Here is a 12,179-nt window from a genome sequence, read left to right on the forward strand (position 1 = left end):
GAGGTCTCTCACAGTTTCTGGAAAAAAATTGATGCAGCAAAGCTCCAAATCATTCAGACATTTATTCACAATAAAAAAAACGACAAGGGGGTGGACCAGTGCTCACACAAAGCCTGCTCACAGGCAAATGACGCAACCGACAGGCGTGAAAAAACTCACGCATGCGCACGAAGGTTCAAGCTTGGCTGATGCAATCACACGTGATTCAAATCCATATGGTTTTGCAAAAAATAAAAAGGTCCGATACTTTTTGGACAGACCTCGTATAATAGATCTAAGTCCAGACAGAAATTCATCAATACCTGGTCTCCATTTCTACAATTCACCATTACTCTTTCTTTTCCTCAAACTTTATGAATACTCTGTTTTTTTTTCCTTCCATCCCATATGTCAGATATGATCTTTCGATACTTCTGTGAGCCCGTGTGGGCCTGTACATAATCTGCAGGCAATGCTCATATACCATCTTTAGCATATTGCACCTGTGCTGTGTATTTAGGTTCGCAATTGAATGTGTTATAGTCGGTGGTCAATAAGTGGTGCATTGTGTGAAAAAATGCAACTTAATTATTGTGTCTTCTTTTTTATACTGTAAACCTTAGTTATTCTCTAGTTTTGCCACTCATATGGTACCAATATGATTTACCCTATCCACTTCATGCATGTAATCGTCTTTTCTCCTTTGCTTTAACAGACTTTAATGGACTGGGTGGGTCTAAAATAGTGGGCTGCTAAATTGTATGTTGTATGTTCTTATATTCCGTTTAAAAAAAATAAGTGAAAAGTTATAAATAAAGTTGTTTAAAAAAAACCCTATGGAGAAAAACATGCCCAGAGACCAACAGTGTAATAGTGAACAAAACAACGCGGCGAACTAAGAAATAAAGTGACAGACCAGAACAGAGAACAAGAAGTAGTGGGGCAGCATAGCAACTGTATAAACTGAAACTGATCTTTGTCACCATTTTTGCTGTTTTTACCCCATAACTCCAGAAAATTCAGTCATAGATAGTCCAAACTATACCTTTTTGGAAAATGTTATGATCAGAGAAATACTGTGGTATAGTTTTCAACATGATTGGAGCATTTTTAAATTTTGACCCCTGTGTAATTCTTTATTGACCCCTCATGGCTCCATATCTGTAAATAAACAGTTGTTAATTTAGAATAGGTGTGCCAAATTCCATGCTTTTATCACAAAATGAACAATTTTTAATGGAAATTTTAGCTAAGCTGCACCACTAAAGAATATAAAAGCCTATAATCAAAACTAGAATGGAACTGACATTGGCTGAAGAATACAGGTGATACAATAAACGATAAGAAAATAGTAAAACAACTTATAGGTGAATCAGAAAATAAGTAATGGCAAGCAAACAAACCCAGAGATTACAGATAATTCAGAAAATGCAATAAATGACTAACCGGATAAGAAAACACTGAAGATAAATAAGAAACAAAACCAGAGAATTACATAACACAAATCAATCCAAACAAACAGGCAAAAAGGTGCCGACCCGGGCTGGGGCAAATCCTGACATCCGTTCTCCTGCTGCCCATTGACTGATGTCCAACGGAAGGGGCTTTGACAGGTGCTGGGCTGTGACATTTAGACCCCTTTTGTCCTCGCCTGCTAATCCCTCCATTGTGAGTGATTAGCAGTATCCTGGTGGCTGAGCTTTGGAGGGGCTGAACATATCAGCTGGGGTGAATGGTGCCACAAATGAACAAGGACAACGGCATGTCGCTAACTGCACTGTCTGATTTGATTACGCTGACGTGTGATGTGTCGGTGCTTCAGTGGTTGTGCATGTGCGCTGGTCTGATGTGACGTAGGGGGGTGAGAGACTGAGGTGCTCAGTTTTGGGGGGAGGGGGTTAGGTCATGTCTTTTATTGCAGGTTTGTTTGGTTTTTTTATAAAATGAAGTGGTGTTTCAGTGAGTAGAGCCAAGAAGCTAAGCCACTTAGGTATAATAAATGCCTACCACCCATTCCCCACCCCACCTCACTCGAAAAAAAAAAAAGAACTGGACTTTGTTGGCTATTGTGGGTGGACACTACATACTCTAGCGAGATTGGCTGTCAGTCGATATCACATCAGTCACAGTGACGCTCCTCCATCTGACCAACAGCGCTCAGGCAGTCGGGAAAGACAAAGAGAGATAAGAGCTCCGAGTTGCTGCACGACAGAAAGAGAAGAACAGAAAAGAAAGAAGAGAAGAACTGGATATTGACAAAAGCAACTCGGAGCAGATTAAAACCCACAAGGGAGTAAAGGGGAGTTATTTGTCTAACTTAAGCCTGGATCATCTGCTGTTGCTGCTCGCCAACAGAGCGCAGTGGCACGTTGTGTTCACGGGTCGTTGTCGGGGTGTGACAGTGATTTAAAGCCCCATGCCCTTGGTTTGGTACTGGCCCACATGAATGTCAACTAGTGCATTGACTAATATCGGAGATGGTGCTTGGCACCTGAGCCCGCATTTATAATGCAGCAGTAAATGCCGCTGGGACGTTCAAGCAAGACCATGAATTATTCATGTTCCCCGTATATTCTGCACGTGTAAATGTAAATTCAAGAAGTTGATTAAGTGTACAATATTTGGGGAATGCTATTTATTGTCTTCAAGAATCCTCAGTATGCAAACGCCACAAGAGGAAACGTGTAAAAATATACAGGGGTAGTCGCCAATAAAACAAAAAACAGTATTGGTAGTTGATATTATGAATCGTTTCAATTTAAATAGTCAGGAAAGGTTAAGGATGCATTCATTCGAGCTGATGCTCAGATCATTGAACGGGAATCAGCTTTTTTAGGTCCGCACATTCCAAAGTGATAGTGATAGACATTTTAGGACCTAAAACATTGGCGACCGTCTACTCAGTGATATGTCAAAAATGGAGGAGCCACGATGTGGATCTGGATTATTTGGACTGATGAGGACTAAAGCTCGTACCATGCCCAAAGTAGAAGGCTTCAGAAATAACAAATGCTGTTTTGCTCAACACAAGTTGGAATTTTTTTAATACCATCACTAAACGAAGTTGGGGTGGAGGGTGTGTGTGATGCTTTCACCAAGTCCTTCCATCCAAGTGTCTGTCTGCAAACTTTGTCTAGGTGGTGTATTGAGGGAGTCAAGAAGAAGGTTCTTTATCAAAATGGAAGGAATCCTTTATCCAGTATGGCTGCCACAGATACCATGTTGATTTTCATTTACACACAATAACTAAAGAACACCTCGTCTGATTGAAACCATTTCTTGGTGGTGAACTGGGGGAGGTGAAAAGAAGGTTCTCTACAAACAAGGGGGTCATCCATTATTCAGTGAGGCCACTATGGATGACATCTTGATTTTCCTTTCTGCGCAATAACTAAAGAACATCCCATCTGATTGAACATTTCTTGGTGGTGAACTGAGGAAGGCTAGAGGAGGTGTCCTTTTAAATGAGGGTCAGTACGCCACATACCATTTGTCAAGTGGCAATCTTTCACGATACAATTTGACCATATACCATCCTGAAAGCACCAGTCTTTTGCTATAGAAGTAATTTCCAGGACTACCGAGAACTGTCACGAGCTACAGCTTGTGGCAGTTCGGCTTATGAATGGACAGTTTGTGAAGGAGAACACTCCTTTAAAAGTACACAAGCAGTAATGCAGCATGTGTGCTAATTCTACATATTAATGTCATCTTGATACTCTCATTATTGAGCATTTTGATTTATTTTTCATTGTTTAAGCCGTTATGCACAGTGCTGGTATTTTTAATGCCCTTTAGCTACCTATGATGGGTTTTTTCTCTCTCTCTACTTCACTGAGCAGTTTGTCCAGTTTTAAAAAGTACTATATTATATTTTCAGCATGAATCTAAAAGCATTTAGTTTGTAATCGCAGGATGAAAATGAGCCTTTTGCAGCAAGTTGTTTTTTTTTTTAACATGGTTTATGTTTAAATCCCGTGAATCCAAACCAGTCACCCTTTAACCGCTGCGGTTGATTTGTCGGGTCTTCAGGGCCTACTGGATCGTTATGTATTTGTGGAGTAGTGATGGATTGCAATGAGGCTGGAGAGGCATCAAGTGCGTTTTGATTGAATTGTGAGTGATGTTAGTCTAGTGGACATTCATAACTGATGCCCTGCAGCACTCCATTCAACAATCAGGGCTTTTAAATGATCCACTGTCTGCCAAATCCATTTGTTACGTATGTTAGAATCCCACAGTGTGAGTGGAAAAAGAGCAGAGTTCACCCTTAAATATTTTAAACTGTCACTTTGATACGCCACAAGCAATCTCCCAGCCAAAATAATTTAAAGATGGGATTTTTGGAAAAAAGGTAATTTCTGAATGGCTGAGATGTAATAAATCTTTAACAAAACTTAAAGGGAAAATTCTACAATTTTTCAACCTGATCTCTATTTTTATATGTGTTTGGGTTCTTCTTTTCATTCCGGACAAAAAAAGATGTTAGTCATTGTAGTATTGATTTTTAACGCAAACAGGATCACAGGCTAAATGGCTAGATATTGTAATTGTATGGGGCAAGCTAAAAACACTCACAGGAAACTGCTTCTAGTGGAGACCAAAGAAGAAGCAAAAAACATCAATAGATGTGTCTGGTAGCGCAAAGAGGATGCTACGGAAAAAACACGTACTTATGCCACACAAGATGTAAAGAAACTATTTAAAATGAATGGTTAAACACTTAGTTCCTTACCTTAGCCTCCTCTGCATCATTAATGATTGAGTGATAAGTGCTCCTCCACATCGAAAGGAGTCAGTTGAGGTGGCTCGGGCATCTTTTCCGGATGCCCCTGGACACCTCGCTGGAGAGGTGTTCCAGGCACATCCCATTGGGAGGAGGCCCCCATTGGGAGGAGGCCCTGGGGAAGACCCAGGACATGCTGGAGGGACTACATCTCTCGGCTGGCTTGGGAACACCTTGGGGTTCCCCCAGAGGAGCTGGGGGACGTGTGTGTGGATCGGGAGGTCTGGGCGGCTTTGCTTGAGCTGCTGCCCCCGCGACCCGACTCCGGATAAAGCAGAAGAAAATGGATGGATGGATGGATGGATGATAAGTGCTCCATTCCCCTGCTTACAACAGAAAACATGGACACATTTAGCACAATATGGATCCTCTCTGTGCTAACAATGTCACCTCTTCAGTGGTTTACTGTGACTTTTCTACTTGCCCGGTATAATTACTTCACATAGCTGTTTAGCTCATCACTGTGTGCATTCAAAATTCAATACCAGGTTTCTGTCACAAACAAAATGATAATCCTCAAAAATATGCAAATAGAGCCTAGGTTGAAAAATTCTAGACTTACCCTTTAGTAAAAATTCTGCCATTACAAGAAAATCCTAATTAATACAGTCTAGACTCAGAGATTTCAGCAACTTTGTGGAAAGTTTCAGTTGTTTATGAATGACAATGTTCAAATATGTATTTTTTTTAAACACTGCCCTTTTTGTTTATCAGCACCACAATGTAGTTATTATTTTATTGCAGACCAGGTTCATCATTTTCAATAAGCTTTGCAAAAAGACAGCCTATTTTTTTTTTTGGGGGGGGGGGGGGGGCTTCTCTTTCATGCCCCCACCCATTTGTGCACCCCTGCTTCCAAATATAATATTACCTTTTCTGCACCAGGAATGTAATTTGTGTTAAAATCTGCAAAAATCTGTTGAGGGTTAAAATAGACTGTGGAGGTGATTTTCAATGAAAGTGGGAATGAAATTTTATGAAAATACAGTGGTCCATCAGTTTCTCAGTAATCTTGCTGTTAAACATAAAAAAAAAAAAAAAAATCCAGGGAAGACCATCCTGTCATTTTCTTGGCGCAGGTAGTAATGAGGTAACGTGATTACTAGTGTAATTTTTTAATATTCCTGTAGCTGTTTCCTTTTTTCCACCTGTAACAGGAATATTTCATCCATCAATCAACTCGTACACATGGAATTTGCAGAAAACGGAGTAATTTTAATCTGACTGCAGTTTGACCGGACTTTGATGCTCAGCACTTGCAGAATAAGTGACCTTTTGTGCTGTTTTGTTTTTTACGTGTCAAATGACGGTTTTGGAAATCCTCAGCACGTCGCTTGTTGGAATTTTGTGCATCTAAGTAACAGAGTGATCTGGCCGCTCAGCTCAATAATTCCCAGATAAAAAACTGAGCCGGATCGCAGTGTCATCCTGGTGGTCGTGCTGGTTATCCTGCACTGACCTCTCAGCTCGAGGGAGCCCAACGGACTGTGGTTCCTCCCGGCCCACAGAAACACATCGACTTCTCTGAGGTGTTCGAGGCACACGTAGGGCGAGGAGGCACCGATGGATGAGGGAGGCATCAATGGGGGGCCAGGACCTCCTCCTGTTGTTTGGTCTGTTTGAAGAAGAGGAAACAATTCTGACCTCGTGGCTTAAGAAGCAGACTTGTTTTCCCAAAACGCCAAGTCCCAGTCCAGGCCCACAGGCTCAGACAGGATTTGTTTGAACACACTGGCATAATCCTCAGCAGTGTGGCAAGAGACGTAAATAAATGAAAGGTCCTTTTCACTGTGCTAAACTAGAGCCGCGCTCATTAGAGCTTTTGCTACAGTCAAACAGCAAGTTCTTCAGGAATCAAGATTTCGAGTTATGAAAGTGTCTTTGGATAAAGTAGCACTCTGGGAAAGTCAAACGTCACAGTCCTGTTTGTTTAATCAGCTAAATGAACACAGACAGACATTACAGTTAATAAAAAAAAACCACTACGTTTACTCATGTTGGGTGTCTTGAGAAAAACTTGTAGACTTCCAAGGGTCATGGTCATCCTCCTGTTTGTCACTTACTGTTTGCTGAGAGAAACATCAGAACAGCCTGAATATACTGTCATTCAAATGTACAGTTGTATGTAAAGGTTTTGGCACCACTGATGATTTCCATGATTTTCCTTTATAAATCATTGGTTGTTTGGATCAGCAATTTCTGTTAAATATATCATATAGCAGATAAACACAGTGATATTTGAGAAGTGAAATGAAGTTTAAAGGATTTACAAAAAGTGTGCAATAATTCTATAAACAAAATTAGACAGGTGCATAAATTTGGGCACCCCAACAGAAAAAATGCATCAATATTTAGTAGATCCTCCTTTTGCAATAATAACAGCCTCTAAACACTTCCTATAGCTTCCAATGAGAGTCTGGATTCTGGTTGAAGGTATTTTGGACCTTTCTTCTTTACAAAACATCTCAGGTTTGTTGGTTTCCGAGCATGGACAGCCCGCTTAAAATCACACCACAGATTTTCAATAATATTCAGGTCTGGGGACTGAGATGGCCATTCCAGAACATTGTACTTGTTCCTCTGCATGAATGCCTTAGTAGATTTTGAGCAGTGTTGAGGGTCATTGTCTTGTTGAAAGAGCCAGCCCCGGCACAACTTCAACTTTGTCACTGATTCATGAACATTGTTCTGAAGAATCTGCTGATATTGTCTGGAATCCATGTGACCCTCAACTTTAACAAGATTCCCAGTACCTGCACTGGCCACACAGCCCCACAGCATGATGGAACCACCTCCAAATTTTACTGTAGGTAGCAAGTGTTTTTCTTGGAATGCTGTGTTCTTTTTCAGCCATGCATACCGCCCCATTGTTATGTCCAGATAACTCAATTTTAGTTTCTTCAGTCCACAGCACCTTATTACAAAATGAAGCTGGCTTGTCCAAATGAACTTTAGCATACCTCATGCGACTGTTTGTGGTCTGTACGCAGAAAAGGCTTCCTCTGCATTACAGCTTCATACAGCATCTCTTCATGCAAAGTGTGCTGCATAGTTGAATGATGCACAGAGACACTATCTGCAGCAAGATCACGTTGTAGGTCTTTGGAGCAGGTCTGTGGGTTGACTCTGACTGTTCTCACCATCCTTTGCTTCATCTTATCTGAGATTTTTCTTGGCCTGCCACTTCGGGCCTTAACTAGTACTGTGCCTGTGGTCTTCCATTTCCTCACTATGTTCCTCACAGTGGAAACTGACAGCTGAAATCTCTGAGATACTTTTTGTATCCTTCCCCTAAACCATGATGTTGAACAGTCTTTGATTTCAGGTCATTTGAGAGTTGTTTAGAGACTCCCATATTGTCACTCATTAGAAGAGATGCAAAGAGGGGAATCAAGGGTCAATGAGCTTACCAAACCAATTTTGGTAAACTCAAATTTATGCACCTGCCTAATCTCAGAATAAATTGCCTCCATCCCAATTTTTTTTCTGATTTGGGGTTGTACATTTGTTTCACCTGTGCTTCAGTCCAGCCTATTCCCCCCCCCCTTGGTTGTCTTCATGTGTTGTGTTGCTCCTATTGGTAGCCACTTGTCTTTTGTATTTGAGGTGAGAGAAAAAAAATTCCATATTGATGATGTGAAGTCTTCCACTTGGGTGAGAGAGACAGAGAGAGAGACAGAGAGAGCTGCTGTCGCATTGATTTACTGTACTGCAGAAATGGCCGAACAAGTGGAATTGAGTGCAGAGGGGAAAAAAGTCAAACAACAAACTGTGGGATATGAGGACAGCCAACGACAAAGACGGAGAAGCATTCACCAAAACTCAACAAATGCTCCTGAGAGACAACAAAAATTATGCTTCAAAGCCAAAATACATCATCAGCAAGAAAACAAGTTTGCTGGTTCAAGGGAGCGCGCATCATTTAGATCCGCGGGGCTGATAAACAGGAGACGGCAGCAAACCGTGCGAGGACGCGGTGAGTAAAGGAGCCACGGAAAAATGCTGTCGGAGTCCAGAATTCCCATAAATCAGACCTCGGCGGCAAAAACACATCAGCACTGTTTATTACAGCCTCCAAAAACAAGCTCAGTTTTCATCCTGATCTCATTTGCTGCATCTCTGCTTTGATCTGACACAACTGACAAACTGCACATCTGATGAGTATTGCAGAAAGTAAATATTTTGCCCATTGTATGATAATGCACTGAATACATTACTCTGCAGGTGCACAGCCTGAATATGGTAATGCTCCTCTGGTGTTTTATTTTGCATTATTGGTGAAACTGAGCCACTTGTTAAAGATGTACCCGAGTGCAGACTCCAAAAAGGGATCCAACGTGCCCCAACTTGTCTTTATATCATCAGCAACGGCTGCAGCTCAAATGACAATAAGTGTTCTAGAATCCAAGGTTTGATATCCAATGAACCCAAATATGTTTTCCATGATGTAAAACAGAGAAAACCTGCAAATCCTTGTGTTTAATAATTTGGCTTATTTTTATTTGATAAATGACCCCGAATAACTGCTTAATTGTTTATAATCCTTACTTTTGGGGGTTTATAACATTCAGGTCTTACCTTCACATCAAAAGGAGTCAGGTGAGGTGGTTTTGGCATCTGGTGCCCCCTGGTTGTCTCCATAGGGAGGACTTCCAGGCTTGTCCAACTGGGAGAAGGTCCCTAGTAAGATCCAGGGCACACCGTACTGGAAAGCCTTGGAATCCTCCATGAAGAGTTCAAAAACTTGGCCAAGGATAGGGAAGTGTGGGTTGAGCTGCATGGTCTAATGATATTGTAACCCAGATCCAGATTTGTGTTAAAAAAAATTCTCAGATCAGGTCTGGGAAGATGCACCATACTATGTGTCAGCTCACCTGAGGTCCTGGACGGCAACCACCAAAACACACAACCAGAGCATTCCTCCTTTTTTCCCCCTGGTAGCAGGAGGAAAACCTAGACAGGATGATGATGATGATGATAAAAACGTGGTATTCATGAGGAAAGCACTTCCTGTTTAGGTGGTAAGTACCAGCCCACGTGTCACCTGTCAGTAATTAACTTAAAGTGAAGCAGAGCATAAATATGCTTTTAAAAATTAAACTGTGGTGCTGTTTATGAGCTCACAGCGAACGCTTCTAGAGCAGTGGCTGTTAGCTTCATCGGCAACCCTCTGAATGCGGAGCTGTGTGAGACTCACATTTAGTAAATTATTATTTATCAATTTAACAACAAAAAATAATAATACTCCCAAGTTGATGTTCTCAGATTTGCTTTATTTTCACATATCTTGTAGATTATGTGTCCAAAATATATATAAAACAATCCAAAATATTACGCTTATACTCCAAATAGTTTTCCTTCCAGATGGGTCCAAAAAAGGAGGTGTGGCCTTTTTTTTTTGTCTATGCACCGAGATGTGTTATATAAATATTGCACGGAGAAGTTAACTCTGGATCTCTGACCACTAGAGGTGAGTGATACCTGGAATTTTGGTACTGATCCGATACCAAGTAAATACAGGCCCAGTATCACCGATATCAATACCGATACCGATACTTTTTCATATTTAAGCTTCATAGATCCAAAGGATCCAAAAGACCTAGGATAGAATTTCGCCAAACATTATACGTGAGAACAAAATACTTTATTATCACAATCAACATTTTTGTTTAAAAAAATATCACTCAACACAACTTAAAACAAAATCTCCTGAGGTAGAGGGCTGACAAACCACAATACAAGGGTGCACTGCTACATGTTGTGTGACACAGCGCAGTGCTGCTCTTGCAGTCAGAGAGTAGACTTTGATGAATCTGCGTGTGCAGCAGTTAGTGCGTGCGGGAGAGAAAAAAGCTTGAGTATCGATATTTTTACACGAGGATCATTCAATATCAATACCAGCTTTGGTATCGATATTATCAATATTAGGATTGATCTGCCAACCTCTAATGACCATTTTTGGCATCTTGTTCAAACAAAGAAGTCGTGTAATTCACCTGGCTTGGATCTAATCACCCGTATCATCATTATTTGCTTTGAAATATCTACGCACCAAACCGCATGTGAGGCCGTTACGCGAGCCACTTTCATTCCAGGAGGATCATCAGGACTTCATTACCCATGTGTCAGTGTGCTGAGGCAGCACCTGCCTGATAACGCCGGTTGTCCCGCTGCTTCCTGTAGGTCCTTGATTGTTAATTTGATGTATTGGACGTTTTGAAGGTATTAGGTGCGTCTCAGCGGAGGCGGACATCGTTAATTACAATCCTGACAGAAGAGTCCTGTATGGCACGAAGCCCAGCAAACGCACATCACACCTCTACTGGCGCATCACGTCCTTGGTCTATCACGTCTGACGATGAAGAAGGGATGGAAGGACGGGCGTGAAGGATGGAGAGAGGGAGAGCAGATGTGGAGAGATCCAGAGGGATGAGGAGAGTGATCTGAATAGAAAGGAGGGGAGGGAGGGAAGACAAAGATGACCGGCGGGCGCGTGGCTGTTGAAGACAAGGAGGAAGAGCGAGATGGCTGGGGTCACGAGTAGAAAGAGATGAAGCTGCGGGATGAGGTTGAGGGTTGGCGGCTGACAGTGATGAGTTATGATAACCTTGTGCACTCCAATAAATAAACACAGCAATATAATCAGACGGCGTTAAGCAGGATGTCACATGTTTGATGGGCGGCGCTCGTTCCGGCGCTGCAGACGACACCCTTTGAATGGTGTCATAGTTTGCATTTAACCTGACAACAGCAGCATTATTATGTGAGTGGAAATGGAAAGGGGATGTCAGGCATTCCCCGGGTGTTCTGCCGCGGCTACATCTGTGCCGACAACAAAGCGGGAATAAAGTTGGAAAGTCCCATTGGGAAGTCATTAGTATGGACACTTTTTTCCCGCTGACACTGCTGGCTTAGCTTTCAGAACCCTCATTTGTTTTTTTTCCCCCAAGCTGTCTTGAGAAAACATTTCAATGCCAAGTTCTGATTTATTAAATTTTTTTTTCTTTGTCAAATTGAATGATTCTTTACCTTCTTTTTGGTTTGAAGATGTTTTATCAGCCTTCACCCTTAAGCACTGGGTCAAAACAATGACGGCTCTGAGGACAGCATTCAGGTCAAAATTATGTTTGGGAACTTGGGATCAGTGTTATTGGAGCCCACAGTAGAGACTACAGTCTTACTGAGGGGGCTTCGAGGGCCCTATCTTTCAGCCGGCGTGAAGCGTCGTGGAGCATGCAGTGCCCATGTTGTTAGTAGTGCACAACCGCTGCAACCGTTACCTTCCCTCTCAGCACCTTCTTCGTGTAATTAATGAGTACAGTTGCTCTCATATATGCCCCTGTCAGCTTAAAAATGAGGTGTGGTACTGCACAGTGTCTACACATTGTGTGGCAGGAGCAAGCCATTGTACCAC

At 41.8% G+C, this 12,179-nt stretch overlaps 1 protein-coding gene across 1 annotated transcript in view; it reads left to right on the top strand.

Moving 5' to 3' along the window:
* tmem132e (transmembrane protein 132E) overlaps positions 1-12,179 on the top strand; it is a 1,128,337-nt gene that overhangs the window by 645,029 nt on the left and 471,129 nt on the right. The gene's annotated exons all lie outside the window — the stretch shown is intronic.

The sequence above is a fragment of the Thalassophryne amazonica genome, chromosome 9, assembly GCF_902500255.1.
Source record: "Thalassophryne amazonica chromosome 9, fThaAma1.1, whole genome shotgun sequence".
NCBI classification, from domain to species: Eukaryota; Metazoa; Chordata; class Actinopteri; order Batrachoidiformes; family Batrachoididae; genus Thalassophryne; species Thalassophryne amazonica.